Source organism: Larimichthys crocea, chromosome X, assembly GCF_000972845.2.
Source record: "Larimichthys crocea isolate SSNF chromosome X, L_crocea_2.0, whole genome shotgun sequence".
Lineage (NCBI taxonomy): Eukaryota > Metazoa > Chordata > Actinopteri > Sciaenidae > Larimichthys > Larimichthys crocea.
The window spans coordinates 2,240,787-2,265,208 of record NC_040020.1 but is presented as its reverse complement, the minus strand read 5'-3'; the positions used below and the strand labels follow the sequence as shown (position 1 = coordinate 2,265,208).

Sequence of the window (24,422 nt, the reverse complement as noted above, 5' to 3'; positions counted from 1 at the left end):
ATTCTTCTTCTTTACATGCTCTTCCTTCTGAGCTGTTTGTGCAGACGTTTGTGGTTGAAATCACACAGCAAACCACGACGTGAAGCTTTAACTCTCATTGACTTTTATTTTAATTTTCGAAATGATTTGCCTGCCCATGCAGGTTGGAGTGCAAAGCTCAGCCGGTCTTGAGTAATGTTCACGCATGCATCTTTAGACGTGTACCTTTTTATTCCGTTCTGTTTTAGTGCGATGGTGCAAATAGGCAATCACAGTTCAACCTTACAAAAATTCAGCATTATTTCTTAAAGCCTGATTTAAACACTCCCGGATAACAGAGGAATCTTTAACCTGCTGATTGAATTACATACTTTTCTGACCAAACTGTGTATGCACATCGCGCAACACTGACTTTATTCTTTTTTTGCTATGACTAGCTGTGCACTTAAGATGTCCCACACACTCGATGTCCCATCAAAAAGAAATGCACCTGGTTTCCACTGAACCACCTTTCTAAAGATATAAAATGATGATCACAGCAACTGTAAATAAAGCTTTAAGGTAGATTTTTTTTAACAATATCTACGTATGTATAGTGGTTATTGTTTGTGACATTACAGGCACTGAGGGTCTGTTTACACACAGACATACTGTGGTCTGTTTTGACTTGGTTTGCAGCAAATAGTCATATTTATGCTGTGAAAAGGTCCGACTGCCACTATGAATGCAAATTTAATCTAAAGAAAAAAAATGAGATAGAATCCTGCAGCAACTGTAAGATATAGTTCATGTCCCCGCCTCATGCTGCAGGCACACTGACCTCTGTATGCCAATAAGACTGGTAAATAACCAAAAGGTGTCACATATTGAAAATTTGCTGCTGGATCTAAAACCGAGAAGTGTTATTTTTTTATTGGATTGACAGAGGATGCACATGCGTAATCAAAGGGTAGGCCATTCTAGTGATTTCTGCTCAGATTTGTGGTCAAAAGACCATTGGTGCCTGTCATAGTAACAACTGAAGAAAAGTCTGGTACACACCTGTGGTTATGGAAGACATGAAGCTTAAAAAGGAAGACTTGGTTGAGCCCAGGGGAGTCTGAATCAGCAGAATAAGCCCAGATGGTCTGCAGCCTCTGCGGTTACAGAAGTGTGGAAGCAGTTCAGAGAGGCTGCTGTGAAGGGCTTTTGGTCGGGCTCAAAGGTCTGGCCAACCATCAGATGACTCAGAAAGGAGACCCAGGAACTTGTCCAAGCTGTTCTCCGGAAGGTAGGGTAATTGATCACCTCAAGTGGAGGTGCTGTCAGGCAGTAAAAGGAACCCTTTGATAAACTCCTCTACCTACACCACATGCCATCTATGGAGGAGGCTCTCATTTTTATAAACAAGAATTGGGGGCTATACTCTAATTATTGCGGCAGCACACTGCTCAGCCTATTGGTGCTAGAAGCACAAGTGATTTTGTATCGAAATTTTGGAATTGTGATGTTCAGGTCCAGGTTGTGGAACAACCATGTTACTTAATTGAGGACACTGAAGGAATCGTTAAGGTTTTCCATGAATTTGAAGAAAGCTTCTGACCGTGGTACTCGGGGTATCTTGGGAAGGTACTTTGGAAACACGTGATGCCATGACTGTTTCTACAGTAGGATCCATTATGTCTGTGAGAGACAGACATCAATTATTGCAGTTTTATTGTGTCTATGATTCATAGGCACATTCCATGTTATGCTACTCATGTCAGCTTCGTGCTATTTTTCTGCTAATACTCAAAAGGGGTTGGTCCCATTCTATTAACATCCATATATCTGCTACTGTATCTCTTGTATTCATGAGGGGTTTGAATAGAGTTAGTTTTTTTAGTTATACCCTCTTGCAGTGGGGTAGGAGGAAAAGTCCTTTGATAAATTCTTCCGGCCTTCAGTGGGCGTCGCCTTTTGTTCTCATGCCCCTTTCAAAGGAGGCTTCAGAACCCTTTATGTGGGCCTCTCTTAACATACTGTCACTTAAAACTGCACTGCTGTTTCCTTTGACATCAGCTAAGAGAGTGAGTGATTTGTGTGCCCTTTTGGTCTTGCCCCAGCTGTTTGCTGATGAGGGAGGATCTGACTGATGCTACACTCCAAATCTGTCATTTGCATCCATCAATGTTAAAACTTTGTTTAGCCCAAGGACATTTTAGGCAGATTATTCTCACTAAGGAAGAATGGAGGGGTGCTGAATTGCTTTAGCTCTGTGCATTTTTGTTGATTTGCTATGTGAAGCATGCAGCAACTGTGAGGTACACAGCAGTTGCTTGCAGTATGCTAAGGAGAAGCAGAGACTAGCTCATTGGCTGTCCAATTGGCTTATTGCAAGCTTGTGTGTTGGCCAGCATGAACTCCTGAGTGAATTAATTTATTTAAAAAAAAAAGGCATCTTGTATGTAGTTAATAATATCCAGCATTGTGGGGAAATTGGACACCACCAACTATCAATGTTCGCAGATATTTCTATTAGAAGGAATATGGTGCATAATCATTGGGTGCATTTTCTTGGTTGTGTTCTTCAGAACGGGGCCATGTGTGTGACTAATTTTGGCAGTAAAATTAACATTAAAAATATGGTCTTAAAAAAAATGGTTAAAAAATAGTATGTTTTTTATTACTTGGATCACAGCAGCTTGTTTAGAGAGATTTGAGTGGCAATGATCAGTACATGGTTGTTACGAAACTCATGTCCAACTGTTTTCACAGTGAACCTGAGAGTGAGAATCTGGAAGAATGACAGACTCAATCTGGGCTAGTACTAGGCTCATTGTAACAAAATGTAACATATAACACCTCTCTGGCTCATACGCCGCATGGTGTTTCACAGTTAGTTGGGCTGCTAACATATTAACGTCAGTGTCATGGTAGGGGTTGGAGTAAATGGGCTTCACTCACTGAGCTACCAGAGGTCTCTTAGAGGGTAAAGCATGTTACAAATTCAACAAGCTCTTTGCTCGAAGGCAGAAGCTGCAAATGGATGCTTGTTGGTCGATGAGTCAATGAAGACTTATTGGAAGAGACATACCGCTGCCCTTTAGTACACCAAAGCTCTGCAGGGTTAAATAGGTTCATGATACTGTAACTGGAAGAGCAGCACATGCATACGAATTTCACTTTCATGAGATGATGAGGCGCTTCGTCAATAAAGTCCTATTAGTGATCTCCAGCTGTGACCATAAAGCTACAGTTATGGTGTCTTTATTTTTTAATTTTTTTTGGCCCAGTGATGGAAATGAGTAATCAGTGTGGTTGGACATGAACTAAGCTGTCATACATTAAGAATAAATTGTATTAAAGAGACTTCTGGATATTACTAGGGGCTCATCTATTCTAATACTATATATTCACAAAGTATAGAACGTGCATGTTAAATTAAAGTTTAAAGAACACAAGTATGTACATTACTGGTCCTTGCTACCTAAATAGCTAATACATTCAAGGCCATCCTATATATATGGCAATATCATAGTCATTGCTGTCAACATTATTATTCGCACCACCACAATCAAAGTTCTTTAATATATTAGGGTAATTAACATCCTGATCAATGTCACTGCAGTCATGTCAGGAAGGAGCTGTCTCATGCCATTACCCTAAAGTTTGGACATGGTCAACAGTATCACTGCAAAAAAAAAAAAAAAGTGTCCATCCTCATCTCTTTGTTTCATTTAGCTCCACAGTACACGCCAACTCTCTTTCCAACACTATTGTTCTCTGCTCACCTTAGTCAAGTTTACCCTTGGGGGCACTCCTAATCACATCATATTCATTATATCTTGACCAGTGACATGAAACGGCTAATTATTAACCTGGGTACATCACTCGCTTAAAGAAGTGTGATGTATCTGTGAATGAACCTACAACAGTCAGGGAAATGTTCTCCAGGACTCGCATTCACATTGGTCGTATCTGTCACGTCTCCGTGTTTATCTCTATTTTTATACAAATATTTGCACACTCAACATGGCCGCAGCCTATGTGTGCATCCACTTACAACCTGTCACACTAACATTCACACACGGTAACAAATATGTTAATTGGTTCTATACTGCCACAGTGCAAGATGGCAGTTTGGCACACAGACAGAAGACTCCGGTTACTGCACCTATAGTTTCTTTAACATGGGGCAGATGTAGCTCAGTCTGTAGGGATTTGGATTTGGTGGCCGTTTCAAGTCCAATATGGACCGAAGTATGGAAGGTGGACTTGTGGACTATGCTGTGCCAAAAGAAATGATATTACTCTAGCATCTTCTCTCCTTGTACTCTGGACACCAGTAAGACTACAGGGACAAAACACATGTATACCCCATCAGTGACACGATTTCTCTTGCCTCTGTAGAGAGTTTCTGTACAGCAGCACTTCACTAGCAGTGGATAGTACAGACTGCAAGCTAGCTAAAGTTACATCACATATTTTTGGTGCAGTTTGTGTGTTTTAGGTGGAGATAAAGGGCCAGTGGACTGGCCAGCAGCAAAGAGAGTTGAGGAGATGAAGCAACAGGGCACAACGAGGTCCCTGCCTGCTCAAACATAAATCCCTGTGGGCTCTCTTTCTTGTCTCTTTGCCCTTTTTCTTGACTTCTCCAGCTCTTTAATGTTGCTGTCATTAATCCCAGTGTGTCTTCTTTCTTTTTTTAAATTGTCCTCATCCATCCTGTCCATCACATTCAGCCACTCATCCACACTTAGCCGACCCAATAAATCCTCAAAAACAACAGTACATACAGTAATACTGATGTAATGCTTTTAAAGGTGTGTATGAGACACACTTTTGTAAGGCTCCAGTGCTGAGCCGCGAGAAAAGTTCTATCGTCCCTTCAACTTCTGTGTGGACTACTGAATCATCTATTTCCAATGTTTTAAAGTGTAGACTAGATAATTTGGCTGAGAAGCATCACTGTAATTATTAATATTTCAAGTCAACTGCTCAATTCTGGCTGCTATTAATGGAAATGGAGTATTCCTTTTCCAAGATGAATTAGAAATGATGATCTAAAATTATTGAAATGATTTGCTGGAGCAATAATATAAGCCGAACATTACACTTTTAATTAACCTTTGAATATCCCGGGCCATTATTGAAGGATTCGACAGAGAATATTATTGGTAAGCCAAACCTGGCAGTATCACAAATGATCTACAACAGAAACACTACACAATCCATGTCATCTCTAATGTTTCCTGCATCTCATCTCATTACCATTAATTAATTAGGTTTACAAAGGTGGGAATTTTATCTCACACCATTTAACTTTCACCATGTGCTCACATGACTAGAGGAGTACAGTACAAAGTCTCTTATGCCACTGTTTATCACCTCTGTATAATTCATAATTTGCATGCAGTTACTTTGAGACACTGGAGACATTTATTGTGGCTGAGGATTAGTCAGAAGCAGAAGTGTATTTAATTATTGATCAAGTCTGGGAAGAGATATATAATGGAATTAATGCAGTATAGTGTTTTTCAAGTTAAATTTATCACATTATCATGTGCTAGTTTTTAGACTGCTGTTTCATTTAACTTTTTGTCTGTTCATGTTTTGTGTCATTTGTTTAGCACTTTTTTTAGGATGGATTTATTTTAAATCCATTTAAATTTCAATACAGTACACACAGGGTAAAGGGTAACAGTCTAACTACAAATGTACAGTAAAAAACAAAAACAAAAACAAAAAGATTTGTCATCTTGAAACATCATTGCTAGAACTCTTCAGTAGAGAGTGAAAGAAAGATTTTTCTAAGAAATTAGTTAAATTTTATTTACTTATATGTTTTATATAAATGGTTCTAACGTTTCTACTGTTTATGTCTACCTCCGCAGGTAAACTAACAAAAGCAAGGCTGTCCACAGAGCATATTAGCCTGATCAAAAGTATTTTACAATTTCAGAATGAAATCAGCAAAAATCCATCCGACACTGACTGCGAGATCACACAGCTCGTAATCTAGCTTTTGCTCAAAACCCAAAACATTACTTATCCAGAGCTATCCTCCTTCTATCTATCCTTCATACATATTGTAACAAAACATATTTCCATTGGTCTATAAGAGTCAACAGAAGAGAATTGTACATTCCATATATAGAAAATAAGTCTAAATAATCCAACATGGTTTTCATTGAACGGTCACGATTTGCCGTCTATTTATTTCCCATTGAACACCACTCGACATGGACGTATCATCACCATTCTTCCGTTTTTACTTCCTCGTATTTGCTTATTTCACTGATGCTGCAAGCCGAGCTCTCCATTAAATTAGTGCTGCCACACTGATATGCTCTTGTTAATTCAAACACAAGATGAATATCCAATCTTCTAAAGTTACCATGGTTCCTTTTTATTGCCACTGCAGTGAGAACGTATACGTGCCAGCAATTCTTGGACATCTAAAGGACGTTACGCTCCATCGCTATTCTAATGTCAGAATGAGGTTTTTCTCTGACCTGGACTCCATCTTGGAGCCTTTCTCTTGAACAGCTGTGGTTATGAAGGACAGTTTCTACTCTATATCTGCCTCCTCTCTAACAGAGCCCTAGCTCTGCAATGTTTTCTCCAATAAAGTGCAAAATTGCCTAATGGGTAGACAAATCTTTACTGTATATGAGCACATTGTACTCTGTTTGATGAGGTTGGCTTCTGTTATTGCTCTTAGCAAGCTATATTGCGTATTGTCTTGGTATGTTTTTTTGTTTTAATATGATTAACCTCCCTTGTAGTGCAATTATGTGAATCTTATGTGAACCCCTGTGAACTACTTTGCAATGTTTTATTTAAGCCCCTCAAATAATTTAGTTGCTTTTGTTCGTTTTGATATTGAATTTTTCATTTATAATAAGCGGTTTATATATTTTTTTATGTCACACATGCTGCAATAACAGCATAATCCACTGAGCTGTAAATGCACCAATTAGTTCATGAATACAGTATGTTATGTGTGTGGTCACACTGAAATAAAATGCTGTATTCATGAACAGCTTTCTCTGTACAGTACATACGTAGCTACATTAAGATAGATTGTTCACTTAACTTCATCAGCTTTTCCTACTTTGGATTTACAGCAGTGACCTTACTTTGGACATGAGCACAGTCAAGGAGAAAGACATACCTCCAGTGATTATGCATAATCAATACGAAGTTGAATGTAACCAATACTGAATTGGCCTTCAGGGCCCAGCAACATGAGACAGACTGCAGCAGTAAATATTATTCTGGGGGCCACTGCATTAAGCACTTTACTGGACAGTTAACCGGGAAGTGGATGGATCACTGTTGGAACAGGTCTATTTGTGATGACCCAAACCTTTAGGCCAACATTAATCCTCTCTTTTCATTCAAAGTTATTAGCCTCAATGGAAATCTGCCTTTGGAAGATGTAGCCAGAGAAGTGGCTAGAAAAAGATACGTCACACTGCAACTAATCCACCTATGCTGTGCCCAGAGTTATTTTAAGATAAACTCATAGCCAAAGAAATGTCAGAAAGAAAAGAAGGCAGATATTCAAACGTTACCTCACTACAACAGACTTCTGTCGTTTGGATTCTTGCAATCCAAATTACCATATTAAATGCTATGATGTACAGACATTGGCACAGAAGACAGCAAACAATGGAATAGGTCAAACCAGGATATATTCTCAATGATGTATGCACTCAATTGTGTGTCCATACAGTATACAGCTACTCTACAGTGACAATCTCAACATACAGTAAGAAATGTCTCTAATGATTTTAAAGCACTCTTAAGTTCTTCTGAGTGCCCTTTTTTCCTGCAACCCCATTCCCTTTTCTAGTTACCCATGAGTGCATCCAAGTTGAATTCAGCTTAGTGTTAATCAGTGTTACTTTTCATGAACTGTCCAGTCACACTAGAGGAGATGCGAGAAAATTGTTTACCATGAAAGAAATGCTTGAAAAACAGACATTTCCACAACAAAGAGAGAAAAACTGTTTGATGGGACCACATTAGCAAGACACTCCATCTGCCTAGTGCCTAAGGTGCTTTTGTACAGACAAAGTTTTTTACTTCTATATATCCCTGTAGTACTGTACCATACAGTAGTTCTACACAACCAACTGGCTGATATAAGAGTGTTTTTTTTCCTCATGCCTCTCAGCACTTTTCTGCCCATCAAAGATGGGCTAGTGGACACACATCTACACATCGCAGGGCATGTCAGAACAGAAAGTGTACAGTCAATTCGGTACATTAGAATTCAGAGACAGAATTGTGAAGTAGCATGGCTCTGAGGAATAACACAAAAGGGATTTTTGAAGTTTAGGGTGTAAAAAAAGAAATAATAAAAAATAAATACAATAGGCTTCATTATCAGGAAAAGGGGGGAAAATGCATCTGACTTCCAGGTGATTGACTCAAACTGAGCAAGAGGATCTCTGGTCAGAGACTAAGGTCAAGCGAGTATAATATGCTGACAATATCCCTGATATCTCCAGAGACCAGGTGCCATTCTGATATCACCAGAGTTCTTCGGCTATGACAGGAAAGTTCAGTTCAGCATTTCTCAAATATGGGCTGTAAGAGTTCAGATGCAACTGAAAAATACATTTTTTTAAAATGAAGACAAGCCTGTAATGACTCATCTGCTCAAAGAATGCGAACTAAACCGACAAATTAATTCAGCAGATGTTATTTTAGGTTTAGTGGGATACAGTCGTCACAGGAAACAGTTATCATTGTCCATTCAAGGTTTTCTCTAACTGTAAGGGGAGGGTTGAAGGGTGTGTGTGATTTATAAGGAAGTGCTAGTCAATGGCTGCATGCAACCTGCGTCACAAATTGCAGAACATCTTGCAAGGAGAGACCATTAGAAGGAAAAACCCTTACTCTCACGGACACATTTCAGTTCTACATTCACAAATAAAGTTCAAAGATAATTGAAAGTAATTTTCAGTAACATATGAATCACAAAGTGTAGACAAATATTCCTCTTCAGGTAAGAGTATAAACTTTCCGACCTTGACTAACCAAAAAAAAAAGCAAGATTTTAAGAACAAACCTGTAGACCGCTTGGTCAATTACATATTAAGATTAATATTGAAACAGTGTAAGAAGGTTCAGTTAAAATTTTACCAGGCCAAAAAAGATTCACTCGTCGGCGCTAAAGATTTATCTGAGACGCCTGTGAGGACTGCAGCATTAAGAGGAAAACAAAGTCGATCCATCCACCAGCTGGTGTCAGAGTTTTTCCCCTCAGCAGTCATTACTGACAGAAGTGTATTAAAGGTGGTATTAACGTGATGAAACTTTGATGTACGGTAATTTGATCAATACTACTACAACCGGTAAGTCCCAGTCAATGTGAGGATAATCGCTTATTTTTCTCCAGTGTGCTATTCAGCCATACTATGGTACTATCGCCGGCAGTGGTGGAAAAGTACAAGTTATGGATTTGGGTGCAATTTTGAGGTATTTGTACTTCACTTAAGCAGCTATATCTCAAAGGGAAAATGATTACTCCATTTATCTAACAGCCTCTAGCTTGACTCTTTGTTGCATTTGTTTGCAGATGTGACGATGACTTGTTGGTAACAGTGATTCTACATTAGCCAAAAGATTTCTCTTAAAAAAGTCTCTGAGGCCCACTAAGGTAAAATGATTCAATATTTCACAAAAAAGCAAAGATTAATAAAAGGTGAATACAAGTGTTTGTAGCAGAGCATTCTCTTTCTTATCTAATTTCACTGTGATTGCACTTTATGATTACATCTGGCAGTTGGATTGAATGGAATTGAGTTGAATAATCATCTCGTGGTTTCACAGATTTATCTCGTGACCTGTTGTCGTGAACCACTGGATAAGATAGTTCCACCTAAACCAGCTGCAAAAACACTCTACTCTAAAAATGTAAAATATTATATTAGACAGAATAAGTACTTTTACTTTGCTACTTCAGGTACATTTTGCTGTTAATACTTGTACTTACTTTAGGAGTTTGAATCCAGCTTTTACTTTTAATGGAATATTTTTACATTAAGTACTTATTCTCCTTCTTCCGACATCTACCACTACCATTAGGATCTCACACTACTCTTCAGTTTTCAGTATTAGCATTACTGTTATCGAACAAATGGAAATAGTTTGGCAGGTGAGGGTGGGACAAAGCTGTATGCACTCAGCACCTCCCTTCTTGTATGTCTAGGAGATAATATAAATTCAATGCAGTCAGAAAAACACCACGGATTGTCCTAGTGCGGAGGGTTTCTAGATAATAACATGCAGTTTATTGTGGGCTTTTGTTTTATCGGACACAGATCACCGAATGACATTCAAACAGTTTTATAACAAACAAAAAAAATACATTGCAAACAAACAAATCTTTAAAACATTAATATACATACTGCACATGCATAATTAATTTGTGTAATTTTGATTGTAATAATATACTCTGACATCCAGTATTTCCCTCTTGGCTTCTTTGTTAATTTCCTTGTGACTCACTACACGTATCTCAGAGGGAATTGGTCATCAGCCCTTCTTCGGAAGAATTACAGCGGTGCCCTAGGATGCAATCAAGCAATCCTTTAACCTCGAGCTGACATTTATATTCTTTGCGTTACATCTCCCATGTCCCTAAAAGGGGAAAAGAGAGATAAACAAATGGAAATTATACCAGCATCAAGCATGTATTCACAAAAAGACTGCCCTCAACCCTCTCCTGCAGGCTTAGGGGAGTCAACTCAAGGGTCCATTATCTCTTACAGAATACACCAATTGGTGGCGGTGTTTGTGTGACACATTTTACCGAACCTTGCCCAAATAAATTGCTGCGGAGCTAAGCTTAGCTCAGAGACAAAAACAACGTGAGCTGGGAGAGCTTCTGTTAAGGTGCTACATGACAAGGAACGGCTGAATTCCTGTCATGTTATTCAGATGTGACACTAAGTGGATTACACAAGATTAAGTATGACAAAAGGGAAAGCAAAAGAGGAATAAGACTTGACACAGCACCATGCTTCCGTGATATGAACGAGTAGACTTCCTATGGTAATATGATAATATGATATATAGCTCAGTATAAATCCTTAATTATGTCATGTGCCCACGGAGGCTTAGTCATATCACTTTAGATGTCCCATAATGCATCTTTGCCTCTGATTCATGGATCATCTTCATTTTTCCAGGATGTATTCCAAAGTGCAGAACCTCCAGACATATCTCCTTTTGTCGTCTCTAATGTAGAGACTATACGTAAAACAGATTTTATCTCATTATTAGTCATGAGATGATTAATGTTCTGTGTTCTGGGGACAGAATCATTCCTGAAAATCTAGTAAAGGAAATGATTAGATGATGACCTTGAACTCAATGGCATATCGTTGAACAGTTTATAACATTATAATCAATTTGCACGATTGTGTTTGACCTCTATTACAGATTAGAAATACTGCAAACAATAACTCATAACTAAGCAATGCAGTCATTTTGTAGCCGTACTCTGGCTTAATATACATCACTGGAATAATCAAGGAGAGCCCACACACGCATAGAAATGTGTAAACACATTTGAAGGACGATACATAGGAGAATATATTCACAAATGTTTTTTCTTGTTCGCACAACAATCAAATATGAACCTCAGGTAGTTATTGATTCTATAAATGGCATCAACAATTCAGTATGTTTCCTTCATAATTGACCTCATCTAATCTTTATTTGTCAAAAGTAATAATGATGATAAGCCCACAGTGTCTGCCCTTCCTTGAATAGATGTCCCATTTTCTGCTCTTGCACTATATCAAAAACAGAGAAATGCTATAGCTCTCAAATGGTAGTCAGCGTAATGCACACAGCCACAGGAAATGATATTCTCAGTGAAGGATATAGAGTGCATTAGAGCACTCTATATCCTTCTCACACAACTTGCACGCAGTTATGTTCAGCTTCTTAGTAAAATTATCATCCATAGACTAGTTCAGGTAGCATCATGTCAGAAAAAAACAACTGCCTTGAAATAATGACGACTGAGGACACTGGAGCTTTTTTGTGGAAACTATATTTTCAGCCCCGATGTTACAAGTTGAACTGCAGATTATTCAGTCAATGTGAAGATGCTCGGTCTCTTGATGAACGAGGACGCCGCCGTGTACGATGGTGTCTTTTTTTTTTTTGTTAAAGCCTTTAGGTGTCGCCAAAATCATCAACACATGATGGCAACACACAAAAAGATGCCAGTAGTGAGTCATTATCAGTATGAGCTGCAAATTGCTGCTCTGCCCATACAGTCATGAGGACAATAAAAAGAAAAGTCAGGACGGGCAGGAATGCAGGTCCCTTCATATGAAATGGATCAGCAGACAACCTGCAATACCATGTACGCACAAAATAGGCTATAATTTTCAATTTTTCTCTTCTCTTTTCATTGATGGAAAGACCTTCGCTAGCCGTCTTTTGTCTATTAAAATTTATCATCCATAGAGCTACTGTAATGGATGGTGAGGAGAGCACATAGAACTTTCTGGCAGCTTATTTCAAAGTGAAAATTGACTCTTTGTACCCGTTGATGGATATTTTTTAAAGAGAAGAGATCTTAAACTCAATGCTGAGAAGGCCCAGCCCCAATGATAGATAAATGAAAAGCACTGGCTGACAAAATAAAACATTTTACAAAAATGGAAATCATTTAACCTACTGTGCCAAATACATCTCCATTTTCGATAACAAGTTTTGCTAAAGAACAGAGTGCTTCAGAAGAAATTACCAATGATTTCCATTTCAAATTGGAGCATTCCGTTACAAGAGGCGTGCCCAAATCCATATTATTAGTTTTATAGATTTGACCACGAGTGTAGCAGTGATGTGTGTCTGAAAGCTTAGATTGATTGAGGATATTGACTGCTCCTCCTCCAGTTCCTCTCTCAACCTGTTCACCGTCAGCATTGCTAATACACCAAACTGGGGGTGTAACTCTTTTCCTGTGGCTCATCAATTCAACGACCTCTTTATAAAAGGGTAAATTAAACCACGTCCCACAGCCATTTTACCTCACCGACAGCAGGTTAATGGCTCATCAAGAGTCTGTTCTCTCTCCTGAAACTGATCTTCTCATTCTCGTGTCTGCTCGTCCTTATACAGCTCTATTGATGACATTGTGCTGTGTGTGTGTGTGTGTGTGAGATAGAGAGAGAGAAAAAGCACACATTCATGGCCGCGTGCGCTCGCTCCAAATTCAGTTTTGAAAATTTAGCAACGCGATGCCAGCTGGCGGGCTAACGCGCGTGGTTTCGGTGTGTGGTTAAAGTCAGAGAAAAGACAGTCGGAGAAAGAGTGACCTTAGTGAGTGGAGAGCCAAACAAAGGAGTCAGTTTTCTGGCTTCATCATCACTGAGCTGTCCAGTAGTGGCTGTGGGAGGTGTGGGATTATGAGAGGTTGGTGCAGCAGTAATGAAGGACTTTTCCCAGAAGACCGAAACTGCTCACAGGCTCCTGACAGACCTAACTTGCCTTGTGTAGGCATTGATTTGATATGGTCCAGATGCATCAGAGTGAGCAGGGGTGTTGATCCCTGTTTGAAAATAACGATATGAGGGACCGAGTATTGTGAGTTTAAGTCCTGCTCTGCCCAGCACACACATCTTTGATTTTTAAGTACAAGCTACTGTAACTGGTCTGCCGTTTGATTAATTATGTCTGAAAAAGAACCCAAAGCATCAGTGATTTTTTTTTCTTTTCCCTAAGATATCATTTCAGCCCCCTGTGTTTCACTTCATACATATAATTATTACCTTTCGCCTACGTCTCAAAATGGAACAATTCTTCTCTGTGATGCGACTGCGGGGGAAAAAAAAAAATGAACCCCTCAATTTCCGCCGAGCTGTATTGCACACGCGGAAGTGAAACAAATCTCGAAGGAGCTGCTCCACAGCCCCGTCTCCCCTTCCCTGAGGTGGAAAGCCCTAGTTTGAGTGTTCACTTACATCATCAAAGGGCCCCTCTGTCTCATGTAATATTAACATGTGCTAAATCAGTGGCAAACAGCAGCAGCAATGTTTACACAGCATTAGCACAGGCTTGCAAAGCCACATAGAGAGCGGCTGTCTTTGTGTTCAAAGATTAGGAGGCTCTCGCACCCATGGGAGGCAACAAGATTATAGCATATATGGGCTCACTGTTCTACAAGGTGACTAAATTAAGCGGGCTGCATCTGTCCTCTACAGGAGCCTTTCTATAATGTATGTCTGATTTTCTTTTGCACTCATTTAGTTTCTTTTTGCTTTTCCTTTGCTTCGTCATCTAACGCGAAACCCGAAACCTATAATTTCATTATGTGCAGCTTGCGAGAAGGACATGTAGAGATTGTGTGGGTGATCAGGAGAGGACAGGGAGGGACAGTCATCTGTAATCTGTTTGACTTTTTGACACAGGTTTAAATCTAATAATCAGAAAGCTTTCGGGGTGAAGTGGGCTGTCACCGTGAAGTCAAATCTGCTGGAAATTAAGTCCATTAATCACGTAGTGCTTCATTTAGTCCTTCTCTATATACAGCTCTGAAGTGTCTCTATGTGGGGGAGTGAGAGAGAATGGAGGGGGGGGGGCTCAGTTGGAAAGAGTGAGAGAAAGAGAGAAAATGTTTGGTGGTGCAGAAGAAAAGCCATCAATTCTCATTATGGAAAATAGATCATCTCTCCTAATTAGAGCCACGGCTTTTTTACCACGGTACAAATGCCGAATAATGCAAGCTAGCGATGGCAGGCGCCACCCACCACTGATTAATTAGGTGAGTGAATAAAAACCTACAGTATAAGGACCGGGTGATTTTGCCCCAGATAGCTTATTAAAGGTAAAGCGCACAATATTGCAGGTCAGGTCCTCTGGGGAAATATATGCGGAAATATATCTATTACTAAAGCCTTTATGATGTGCTTTTTATGAAACATCATCGCCCTTTTGTCAGCTATATATATTGTGTGTTTTGCTTAACAGTACTGTAACTGTACTGGCTTTGTTCAGTAATAAAGTGAGAGAAAGAAGCAAGGGAAGAAGAAAAGAAAAATATATATATAATATATCAAAGACATTTGAATATACAATAAGTCTCTGGAAGTCTGCGGTCTGCACATAAAGTGACCTCACATTGTGTCCCAGAGTTCAATGCTGTCCTAATCCTTTCCCGAATCGCCACGGCAGTTTGAAGATATCAGGTAACACACATTGGCATTTGTTCAATAATCATGAGACAATAGAGTAGATGGGTAGAGAGGGATTTGTTGCTTGTCAAATGTGGAGTGACAGTTTTGGAGAGGAAGAGATTTTTGGCACCAAGTGGGAGCCATCGCTTGAGCGAGGAGCACTATAGATAATTGGGATCTTCCTTTTTAGATGATTAAGACGGTGTTACATTTTTTTTTTTTTAAAGGAGTAGGATGGGAGGGTGGTCATTAAGGTAAAAAAAATAAATAAAAAAAAGGTCCATCCTTATCCGTATGCTGAAATATTCAAAGTACAAGAGGTTCTTCTAAAGGCTACTCAGCCATAAAGCAACCTGTGCAATATACCTTCAAAATTATAGCACAGAAATACCGACACTATGACCAGTATGATTTATAAACATCTTCTCGCCTGTCACATTTGTCCCAGTTTTCCACATGACACCCCACCTGCAATTGGTCCTGAGACATTGCGCCGTTGTTTCTAGTTGACCATACATACATTGTGCTGTTTTTGGGGGCCATGTTCAGTCCTATCCTATTTTTGCCTGTGAAATTCATGACCACAGCTCTTAACATATCCACATGTCTGCAACTGCTGCCACTTTCTTTTTTTCTTTTTTTTGCCTCAAATGAAATAAATAAAGCAGGAACATAAATCCAGCCAAGCACAAACAGGACATATACCTAATTTCATTTCCTTTCTTCTCTGACCCAATGTAGTCTTATCTCTCTCCTCAGCAGTTTTTGTGCTTTGTCTATTTATTTTCTCTTCTCCATTTCCCAGCTTCTTTCAAGACTTTGAGGCAGATAAGTTGTGGTTTGTTTAGCAAAGGTCACAGGTGAAGAGAATATCCTGGATAAAGCTTGGGAGTACGAGTGGAAACGCAAGCACGGCAGTGCAGCTCGGGCCTAAATGGCCTCCAGAATGCAAGCAGAACATCGCCTCGTGTATATTCATGAGGCAGGCACAGCTCATCACACTATCTTTGATCCGATTCATAGAGTATGCAAATGATGCGTGCACGCAGAAGCACACAAGGCATTTCTCGCCCTCCTGTTAGCTGCTTGGATCATCAGACCACAACAACCAGAGTCAGGCACACTAGCTTACTCTTCCCCGGGACGCACATACAGTAAACACAGTTTACTGGACCCTCCGATATTGTTAATTTAAACTCTTTTTGTGCACAAGCACACTTAACATGCATTGATGGGCGCACGTAACATGATATATTGTGTGTTACGAGTGTAATGCGTGTTATTTTGGGTTCATTTGATCCATATGCATTCATTAGGCTGATCTCATTGCATTTCAGGCAGACACAGCAGGGATCGTTTCACATGTTACACAGAGCTAAAAATGCTATTTGACTTGGAAATCCAGAGTAACTCGGAATGTGAGCGCATACATCTGGGTGTCATACAGCTGTTTCACACAGATGCGACGCCGGCTTTGGGTTGATGTGCAATCTGCTAAGCCATGAGACAATTCAGACTCAAATCCTATCACACGCACAGTGGTTACACCACACACAGCAGTGAAATACATGTCACACACACACAACTGGACGACTGCTTGGCTGTGAAATCATGCAGCGATCGTTATAAGTTCACTTATCATATCACACGTGGTTCGGCTATAGTGTGTATTTATGTTTTCACCGGTATACATATAAAAATGTATGTGTGTGTGTGTGTGTGTGTGAGGGAGATTTTTATTCATCTCCTCACCTGGTTGTGTGCAAACTACAGTGTGTATAGCTTTGTTTTTGTAATCACAGTTAGAATAAATTAAGATTCATTTGTTTCTGTTCCTAGGAATATGTCCAAAGAATTGTAGCGGGACAGATAACAAGGTAGTAGAAACGGAAATCTCTTCACCATTGTAAAAGCCAAGGTGAAAACGTCTCTTGAACAACAGAAAACTGTCACTGTCTCTGTTGCTGTAAAGACAGTTTTTATGGCAGAAAGTGGTAGGCGGATGACGCCATGTACCTCCCTAATGTCAGAGCAGACAGAAATATTTGCAGGTTCAAGGTTATCTTATGTTTTATTGTATAAGTTAAGATGAAGTCAGAAGTAAAGCCACAATATGTCTATTTTAAACACCGCCTGTTGCTGTGTGGGATGGCAGCAATTCAGAAGTTGCCTCCAAATGGAATAAAACTATAATTACTCTTTCCTTTTGCAGACACAGTACTGTATCATTACCATGTTACCGCTTCCGTGTTTGTCCTTTGGTTAAAAAAACAAACGGATTTCAGTGTAACTGAATGTTGAGCTTTAAAATGCCCATATAAATATACACATACAGTCAGAGACTGACCCACATGTGTAGCCAGTTATTTCTCAGATTCACTGTTGGATATATTAGTGATGACACACAAGTGAGGAAAGGTTAGTGGTAGAGATACTGTGGGTATTTTTTCTGTAACGTAAGATAATAATAGTTCTTCTTCTTAGTGGACTATTTCTGTGTGGCTGCAACTAGTGAGAAACATGTATTCTACAATTTATATCCCCCAAATGTGTCTCTGTCATCATATCCTGTAACTGCTGACATGAACAATGCGGAAAGAAAACTTAGATTGTACTGTAATGGCTTTTTTCAGCTCATAATTACTGTACCTGCAGTAACAGGCAAATGATATAGCAAGGTAAGAAAAAATTTGAATCCCTGCCTGTCTGTCTTTCAGAACGGCAAATTATGTTTCATTTTGCTCTTTGTTCGGTCAATAATGAAATACTGTATCAGCTCTGCTGCTTTCTCTATCACCATGGCAACAAACATCCCCCTGGGTAATAAAGCAGACGAACACTCAATCAGGACTGAGTCATCGAAGTGAGAACATTTTTTACCCCCCCAAAACAGTGCTGAAATAAGCAAGAAGCAGTTTCAGACCCTTGATGAGGACCTGGGGATTATTTGTTACAAACTTTGAGAAAGAAATGTCTGATTTTATGGCATCATAATAGACGCCACATTTCAATTTGTTTCATAATATCAAAGATATACCAAAAAAGTGTGATTCTGTAGATCTTTTTTATTTGTATCTTTTTTTAAATTTTATTTTTGGGGACATTTTTGGGCTTTTTTACAGAGCAACCTTGCACTAGAGACATTACAGTAAAATGGCAAGCATCCTAAACTCCTAGGACACCCCATTTGTTTATTTAAAGTAGTGACAAGCTGAGGAGTAGTAGTAGTAGTCGACCACCCCTTGCACATCTAATTTTATTCATACTGCTCATATAAAAAACTCTTGGTCTGTTAAGCTTTTCACTTATTCTTTTTAACATGCTTTTCTAATCTTGCAAAAGGTTGCAAGACTGATTTTCATTATGTTTCAAAGACAAGGCTTGTGACGCTTTTGTCAAATTAAGTCAGGGTAATACGAATGAATTTGAATTGCCTTGACCTCAGGGGTGAGAGAACCGCTTCCTGTCATTGATATCTTCAGTCACTGCCGCCGGTTCACATGGGTCCATGTAACACCCAACACATATTTGTTACACTGACTCTTAATGTGGGTAAGAATATTTGGCAGTTAGAGTCACCCGTGTCACACATTTAGCCAAGAAGCCCTGTCTGCTCTTGTTATGTGGGAGGCCTATTTTTCCACACTGACCCCATGCTATTCTGGGCCATCCGCTCTGCTATTTGACAGCCAACTTCTGGTCGCTATTTCCCCGGAGGTTAAGTTGAAGCAGACATCTCTCCTATGAGACGCTGGGCTAACATACACACAGCCTGTGCTCCTGCAGACATTGGGAAGCAACACATACGCCAAAGAGCAGTGACATTCCCATGGGCGTCAGATGGAAGGGGATATTTCTACTACACACTCCACAGGGGTGAACTAAAAGCACGTCATAGTCACCAAAAGCCTGAATTAAACTTGAGGTGATGCCACGGCCGGGCTGCAAACGCGCCTTGAAAAGCTTGTAATTTGTGGTTCCATGTGAACTGTACCTATTGACTGTTATCGCACTACTGCAAAGCTAGATAGCAGTTTTGTGCATTCATTTAGTCAAAAAACATAGTAATTATGCAAATTCCCTGTCTTTCACTCCGCAGAGTGGTTACAGTAGGAGCAAAGAGAGGGTTTGCACTGCAGTGGCTTTCATAGCAAGATGATAAAGAGCTAATTTGTCTAGCATTGATGAGAAAGACAAGATTATGACGTGTTACGAGTTGCCAAGCAGTCAGTCACACTTCCTGTGGTGTTTAAAAAATCTGAAACTTATGGAAGATTTTATTTCAGATTTTATTTATTTATTTATTTTTCAACTGATTTCATGCAGATAACTCGTTGATGCGAATGTTCTCTCTGACAGGGACCTCCATTGTTACCCATCCCAGCACACTGATAATCACAGATATGAGTTTTGGGAAATCTAAGGACTTTTTTTCTTAACACTATTTTGACACGTCTCCAAACAGAGTTCGTCAAACCCTTTATCATCATTCGTTATGCGACATCCTTCAGTAACCATGGACACCAGTGCATTGTAATCTGGCCATTGTTTGTAGCAACTCCGTCTCTCTTTATTTTCCTTCTCCGCCTCCTTTGCTGTCATTGCCCCCGTTGCGTTCATGCATAGATGGCATGCTAAGTGAAAGAGGAGCCAATGGGGATGAGCAATGCCTGCTAAGCTGGTCTTAGTCACAGGGCATTGTCATTAGATTAATGGAGCAGAAGGAGCCATCCGTTCTCTCTCCAGAGGGGAGCTTCACTTTTGGTGGGGTGGGGAGAGGAGAAAACAAAGGGGAGGATGTGGCTGTGCCGCAAATGGAGGATGATTTGGCACTTTGCACCTACCTCCACCCCCCACCTGCTGATTATGCCTCCCACTGATCTGGTAACCACAATTATGTTCTCAGTCTGGACTCTTGGGACTCTCTCGTGTCTGACATGGTCACCATGGGCCTGGCATAGTCATTGAACCCAACAACTTCAATCTGACCCACCAAACCAATAGTCTTCATATCACTGTACCTACTGTATTACTAATTATGTACTTGGACCACGAAAATTACTTTTAGATAGCTGGATACTAATTACAAGTGGCTGTTTATTAATATGCAATTGCTCTACATGCTATGATATGTTTAGAAATATGTAATTACATTACTGTATCACGTTATTGTTGTGTTTACAGTCTTCCCTGCTTTAAACGACATGTAATTGTCTTTTGTGCGGTCATTAACTGTCGAGTAAGTAGTGTGTTCTTTGCAATTACTGTGCTGTCAAATGAAGTGTTCGACTTCAGCACAACTTCACCACTTTGCCCACAGCATATAAATTCATATCAACTCACTTCATTCAGTTTAGAATTCAGTTCTTGCTCCAGTGAATTAATTCTGGCAAGAGGGGCAGCAATAAAAAAAGAAAACACGAGGAGACTAAAGTTGCACAACAGTGTTAGCTGAAGAGAAGAAACAACTGTTACCATGGCAAATAATCCAGAAATTCTTTGCTTTACCATTTCCAGCCAATTACCCCGAAACTCCGTTTCATCTGGGCGGCAAAGGTTTTTGGCAGAAGATTCACTCTCAGCTCTGATGAGTAATTTAGCACAAGTAACACATCTGAGTTTAAAAAATGTGAGTTGCTGCTCTGTCCTTTTTTTCACCTTCCTGTAGGTGTATTTTTTTATTTTTTTTCAGTCACACATCTAAAACACTCAACATCTCACACTCTTGGCAACAGTGACATATGTTTTCCCAATCCATTTAACTGAACCAGTGAAATGATGTGAGGATCTGCCCGGTTGCTTGACACTTCCTAGTGATACAATGCCAGACCACTGTATTGTTTGTACATTTGTCCATGACTGCATTTGAAATAACAATGTAGCAGCGATGTTTGTTGGGGATCACGGCGTGGATTTAGGGTCAAGCAAATGTTTAAGTTTAGTCTGTGAAAGAAGCATGGTCACCTGTGTGTATCATTAGTTTCCTCATTCATGCTCTCTTTGTAATAGACACTCAGTAGTTTACTCTACAGTGAGCAGTAAATCAACACACATGAATCATTGTATTACATTCATTTGTCCAAAGCAGCTCACAGTAAGTGTATCCCTCTTAAACAAATAACTAAAAGAGGGGTTCAATGGTCACATTCACATGTACAAAATGCACTACATTGCATTGTGGGATTGCTAGCAGAGAGTGGTCAACATGCCATGGACACCACTACACTATTTTTGTCTCCTTGTTTGAATCTGATGGGCACTCTACACGGTTCACACATTTGGACCCTCAAATAAAATTGTGGACAGTAAGTATACAGCATTATGCAATAGGTCTGGTTTGTGTTGCTGGATTGTGTTTTCTTTATTTATTTTTTCCTGCATTACAGTCAGAAACATGACTGAGAGCTAAAATCTTGGAAAATTGCCAAACAAGTAACAAAAGAAACATTTTTCTCCATTTTCTTGGCACGGTGTTTGTTTGTCAGAAGCTACTTTAGTTCCGCCTGTTAGACAGCATCATATGAGAGAAGAAAGAAAAAAAACACTGGTAGGTTCATCCGGAGAGACAGGATAGCGCATGGGGGATTGTTAGACCAACTTATGAATGTTGTGTTGATGGGACTGGCAAACGGGAAACCCTTAAGAGAATTGCGGTGTTGAAATTGAAAGAAGTCATCTGTCCCACCGAGACCAGCCGCAATTAAGGCTCATTCGCCAATAATGCTATCGGTGTGCTCTTGTTTTGCCACAAAGGAAATAAGAAAGTGCAAACATTGACGGAATGAATAATTCATCGTGTCAAAAGTAAACGTGTCCCTTCTCTCAAAGTCTCACTAGTCACAGTAGAGTTCAAATCATAACTTTTAATATTTATTTCATTTCTCATTTAATCTATCCGTCTGTATGTCTGTGCCCAGTGGGACGTTGAAGATGCAGTAGCTTACACTGATAGGACAGTTTAACCTTTAAACATACACATTTTTAGTCATCTCTTGTCAGTTTATTGACTAGCAGGCAGTGTTTCGAAAAACTGAACAATGTCAGGACGGGTCATGTGAGTTCGATCTGTGTAGCGGCACAAATCCATGTGCTATTTTACTGCCAGAGAGAGAAGACATCAGCTCATCTATTAACAAATGTTTAGAATATACAAAGATAGCTGTTATTGTCATCTTCATGTGAACAGTTTAAATTGGTCAATGAGCCGATGTAGAACCTTTTGAGACTAAGTGTGATCAGGATACGCACATGTTAACTTAGTGTCAGTCTTGTTCATCTGTGAAGACCAAACAGCCTGATTTTAAGACAAATATCCAATAACGCAGCACAGCAACAGCGCCCCTGGGAAGGCAGCTGCCCTGATGGTGACTCCCGAAACCTGCCGTCTGTTACACTGTGGAAATAACCTTAAACGCTACAGGCTGGACCCCAGCTGGTCATAAGGCAGCATTAAAGCAATCGTTTCCTAAAAGTGGTTGATGACAGCAACAAGTTTTAATGAGTTCTTTATGCGAAAGAACATTCTCAAGGTGGAAAGTGAAGAGTGTAAGCATTATTTACCGTGGAAATGTCCACACACTACTCCCCGAGGAGCAATAGGTGTAGCAGTGTTCAGCTCCCAAAGCTTGATTACACCAATTCTTAAAGTAATTGGACTCACAATTTATAGTTGATCATTGCTATGTAAGAAAAGCACCTATAACACGTTTGGTTCCAGGGTTCACATTAATTGGCAACCCGGGGCAAAAGTTATGTCTGCTCCTTAATGAAGTAATTAGCTAAAGCCATTGCTTCAAAGGCTTGTGGTGACTGCAGATTTGATTTTGTCTGGTCAGTGGGTCCTTAGATTTGCTGCGATTCATTTATTATTTTGTCCTCTGCCAAAAAGTGTGCCAAGACATTACTATTATAATTTGAAACACGTTAACAGCCTTTTGTAAAAGTGACATCAATCAAAGATGGATGTGCAATGCCAGTAGCACTCCCAGTGCAAAACGTTTGTCTTCGTAAAGGCAGTAAAGTGGAAAATGAAATGTTTACAATGATTTTTTTTCATCCTAATGTGACCAGAATTTTGCCGTATGAAGTGACAGGGGAGGAAATTATCTGAAGACAAAAAGGCTCATAGAAAAAGTTTCTTGATCTTTTTTATCACTTTTTTCTTATACGCTCTCTGTTTCATCACTGTTTTATCACCTCACGTCTTTATCACCGCGCGGAGAAGTAGCTACACAAAATACACAGTGTACTGCAGTGTACTGTATATCACCGGAGAAATTATACTTATAAAACTGTTCAAATATCAGCAAAGAGCTTAGGTGCACACTGCATTATACATGAGGTGTTATTTATGAACACCCAACTAGGAATAATATTCCACGATGGAGGAGGACTAATGGCCACCATGACGGAAAGTATTTTAATTGTGCTGTTAATTCTGCTCACAGTCGGTGCCGTGATGGCCTTTTCACGTCTTCACACTCGGCCCCGTTCTCACCTGAGAGCAAATCACGCACATTAATAGAAAAGCACAGGAATCAATGTGACATTTCCACTGGCACACTTAGACGTCCTAAGATTAAAAATTCACAGGACAGATCAAAAGTTAATCCGATGCACCCGGGGCTCTCTGTTGCTTCATTTACAGGATTCAAATGTGGTAAAATTGTCTGAATGACGTGATGCTAATAAACCAAATGACATCAGCTCTTTTTAGATTTGCTTTAATGTATGACTTTCTGAATTCAGCATTCACAGAGGTTTGTTGTTGACATTTCCTTTTTTCTTTTTCCACCATGTTCCTCCATGTCATATATATATATATATGACATGGAATGACCAATTATCGATTCTTATAAGTCATCACTGTCACCAGCTCCTATCCCTCTCCTGTGTTTTTTTTTCTTTTTTTTTCTTCTTCCATCTCTCTTTACCCACCCACCCCAATTTAAAGGTTGAGGCATTAAGGGCCGACAACCGCTGACCTTTCCCACTGCGTGCATCTATTATCCAACAGGACTAATCATGCTTTTCTTGTAGCTTAGACAGATGTGAGGAGGCAGAGCGATGCGATGTAGAGAAATGTCAAGGTCTTGCCGTGTTCACATTTTGTCTGAGATTGGACTATGGTGTTATAGATCCTTTGGATCAACTGAGAATCTAGTCCTGCATGAAACAGGGTGATAATATTTCAATCCACGAAAGGCCAAATGCAGCTAAAGTAATCTAGATTACATCGCGGACATGCTCGTTAAATAAAGCTTTAAG

At 39.7% G+C, this 24,422-nt stretch overlaps 1 protein-coding gene across 2 annotated transcripts in view; it reads left to right on the top strand.

Annotated features, from left to right (window-relative positions):
• The window catches only part of ctnna2 (catenin (cadherin-associated protein), alpha 2), a 290,592-nt gene that overhangs the window by 221,351 nt on the left and 44,819 nt on the right, over positions 1-24,422 (top strand). The gene's annotated exons all lie outside the window — the stretch shown is intronic.